Below are 4,012 nucleotides of genomic sequence, written 5' to 3'. Positions count from 1 at the left end.
ATCGCACCGGCGGTTCGGCTGCGGCCGTCCGCCGCCGAGGCGTCCGCATTCTCTTTGCTCGCTCACAATCGCTTCCTTCACGCTGCCGCCACGACTCGCTCGGCCTGCTGCTTCGGCTTCTTCATCTTCTTCCTTCTCGTCCGCCTTGGCGGCCTTGGCGGCCCGTATCGCAGCCGACACGTCGGCCTTTCCATCTCGCCGGCGGCAGTCCGCCGCCGAAGCGTCCGCATTCTTTTTGCTCGCTCCCAATCGCTTCCTTCTCGTCCGCCTAGTCCGCCGGCTAGGCCGCACACACTCCCGGCCGACAGCGCTTTCGATCGCAAACTCACGGGTACGGTACCGGCCGCGTGGCTCGTATCGCAGCCGACACGTCGGCCTTTCCATCGCGGTGCCGGCGGTTCGGCGGCGGCAGTCCGCCGCCGAGGCGTCGCTCTCAATTCGGCCTCTTTCGATCGGCTCTGCGGGTACGCGGCGGCGCCCGGCCGGCCGGCCGCCGGCCGACCGTCTGCCTTTCAATCGGCTGCGGTTCGGGGTGCGGGTCATAGGGTACGACCGTCCGATCGACGACTACCCTACATAGTAGTCTGGACCCCCTGGGGGTATGAGGGTCACCTAGAGGGTGACTATCCCACCGCACCCCGAGCCGCAAACTCGCGAACTCGGGAACTCGGACCCCGAAACGGGTACGCTAGCGGCCGCGTGGTTCGTATCGCAGCCGACACATCGGCCTTTCCATCGAGCCGCGGCGGTTCGCCGGCGGCAGTCCGCCGCCGAGGCGTACGCATTCTCTTTGCTCGCTCCCAATTGCTTCCTTCTCGCTGCTACTTCCGCCGCTGCTGCTGCTGCCGCCGCCACGACTCGCTCGGCCTGCTTCTTCTTTCTCGTCCGCCTAGGCGGCCGTGTAACACACACAGACACACACACTCCCGGCCGACAGCGCTTTCGATCGCAAACTCACGGGTACGGTACCGGCCGCGTGGCTCGTATCGCAGCCGACACGTCGGCATTTCAATCGAACCGGCGGTTCGGCGGCGGCTGTCCGCCGCCGAGGCGTCCGCATTCTCTTTGCTCGCTCACAATCGCTTCCTTAACGCTGCCGCCACGACTCGCTCGGCCTGCTGCTTCGGCTTCTTCATCTTCTTCCTTCTCGTCCGCCTTGGCGGCCCGTATCGCAGCCGACACGTCGGCCTTTCCATCTCACCGGCGGCAGTCCGCCGCCGAAGCGTCCGCATTCTTTTTGCTCGCTCCCAATCGCTTCCTTCTCGTCCGCCTAGTCCGCCGGCTAGGCCGCACACACTCCCGGCCGACAGCGCTTTCGATCGCAAACTCACGGGTACGGTACCGGCCGCGTGGCTCGTATCGCAGCCGACACGTCGGCCTTTCCATCGCGGTGCCGGCGGTTCGGCGGCGGCAGTCCGCCGCCGAGGCGTCGCTCTCAATTCGGCCTCTTTCGATCGGCTCTGCGGGTACGCGGCGGCGCCCGGCCGGCCGGCCGCCGGCCGACCGTCTGCCTTTCAATCGGCTGCGGTTCGGGGTGCGGGTCATAGGGTACGACCGTCCGATCGACGACTACCCTACATAGTAGTCTGGACCCCCTTGGCGTATGAGGGTCACCTAGAGGGTGACTATCCCACCGCACCCCGAGCCGCAAACTCGCGAACTCGGGAACTCGGACCCCCAAACGGGTACGCTAGCGGCCGCGTGGCTCGTATCGCAGCGCCGACACGTCGGCCTTTTCCATCTAGCCGGCGGCCGTCCGCCGCCGAGGCGTCCGCATTCTCTTTACTCGCTGCCAGTCGCTTCCCTCTCGCTGCCGCTTGCTGCCGCTTGCTGCTGCTTCTTCCTCTTCTTCTTCTTTCTCGTCCGCCTTGGCCGCCGTGTAACACACACACACAGACACACACACTCCCGGTCGACAGCGCTTTCGATCGCCATCTTACGGGTACGCTACCGGCCGCGTGGCTCGTAAGGCAGCCGATACGTAGGCCTTTCCATCGCACCGGCGGTTCGGCTGCGGCCGTCCGCCGCCGAGGCGTCCGCATTCTCTTTGCTCGCTCACAATCGCTTCTTTCACGCTGCCGCCACGACTCGCTCGGCCTGCTGCTTCGGCTTCTTCATCTTCTTCCTTCTCGTCCGCCTTGGCGGCCTTGGCGGCCCGTATCGCAGCCGACACGTCGGCCTTTCCATCTCGCCGGCGGCAGTCCGCCGTCGAAGCGTCCGCATTCTTTTTGCTCGCTCCCAATCGCTTCCTTCTCGTCCGCCTAGTCCGCCGGCTAGGCCGCACACACTCCCGGCCGACAGCGCTTTCGATCGCAAACTCACGGGTACGGTACCGGCCGCGTGGCTCGTATCGCAGCCGACACGTCGGCCTTTCCATCGCGGTGCCGGCGGTTCGGCGGCGGCAGTCCGCCGCCGAGGCGTCGCTCTCAATTCGGCCTCTTTCGATCGGCTCTGCGGGTACGCGGCGGCGCCCGGCCGGCCGGCCGCCGGCCGACCGTCTGCCTTTCAATCGGCTGCGGTTCGGGGTGCGGGTCATAGGGTACGACCGTCCGATCGACGACTACCCTACATAGTAGTCTGGACCCCCTGGGGGTATGAGGGTCACCTAGAGGGTGACTATCCCACCGCACCCCGAGCCGCAAACTCGCGAACTCGGGAACTCGGACCCCGAAACGGGTACGCTAGCGGCCGCGTGGTTCGTATCGCAGCCGACACATCGGCCTTTTCCATCTAGCCGGCGGCCGTCCGCCGCCGAGGCGTCCGCATTCTCTTTACTCGCTGCCAATCGCTTCCCTCTCGCTGCCGCTTCTTCTTCTTCTTCTTTCTCGTCCGCCTTGGCCGCCGTGTAACACACACACACACACACAGACACACACACTCTCGGCCGACAGCGCTTTCGATCGCCAACTCACGGGTACGCTACCGGCTGCGTGGCTCGTAAGGCAGCCGATACGTAGGCCTTTCCATCGCACCGGCGGTTCGGCTGCGGCCGTCCGCCGCCGAGGCGTCCGCATTCTCTTTACTCGCTGCCAATCGCTTCCCTCTCGCTGCCGCTTGCTGCTGCTTCTTCCTCCTCTGCTTCTTCTTCTTTCTCGTCCGCCTTGGCCGCCTTGGCCGCCGTGTAACACACACACACAGACACACACACACACTCCCGGCCGACAGCGCTTTCGATCGCCAACTTACGGGTACGCTACCGGCCGCGTGGCTCGTAAGGCAGCCGATACGTAGGCCTTTCCATCGCACCGGCGGTTCGGCTGCGGCCGTCCGCCGCCGAGGCGTCCGCATTCTCTTTGCTCGCTCACAATCGCTTCCTTCTCGCTGCCGCCACGACTCGCTGCTTCGGCTTCTTCATCTTCTTCCTTCTTCCTTCTCGTCCGCCTTGGCGGCCCGTATCGCAGCCGACACGTCGGCCTTTCCATCTCGCCTGCGGCAGTCCGCCGCCGAAGCGTCCGCATTCTTTTTGCTGGCTCCCAATCGCTTCCTTCTCGTCCGCCTAGTCCGCCGCCGGCTAGGCCGCACACACTCCCGGCCGACAGCGCTTTCGATCGCAAACTCACGGGTACGGTACCGGCCGCGTGGCTCGTATCGCAGCCGACACGTCGGCCTTACCATCGCGGTGCCGGCGGTTCGGCGGCGGCTGTCCGCCGCCGAGGCGTCGCTCTCAATTCGGCCTCTTTCGATCGGCTCTGCGGGTACGCGGCGGCTCCCGGCCGGCCGGCCGCCGGCCGACCGTCTGCCTTTCAATCGGCTGCGGTTCGGGGTGCGGGTCATAGGGTACGACCGTCCGATCGACGACTACCCTACATAGTAGTCTGGACCCCCTTGGGGTATGAGGGTCACCTAGAGCCTGACTATTCCGCCGGGCCCCGACCCGCAAACTCGCGAATCGGGAATCGGGCCCCGTCACGGGTACGGTAGCGGCCGCGTGGCTCGTATCGCAGCGCCGACACGTCGGCCTTTCCATCAAGCCGGCGGCCGTCCGCCGCCGAGGCGTCCGCATTCTCTTTAC

The sequence above is a fragment of the Octopus bimaculoides genome, unplaced genomic scaffold, assembly GCF_046866305.1.
Source record: "Octopus bimaculoides isolate indiv1 unplaced genomic scaffold, ASM4686630v1 contig40, whole genome shotgun sequence".
In the NCBI taxonomy this organism is placed as follows: domain Eukaryota; kingdom Metazoa; phylum Mollusca; class Cephalopoda; order Octopoda; family Octopodidae; genus Octopus; species Octopus bimaculoides.
Note: the sequence above shows the minus strand (reverse complement) of the source record.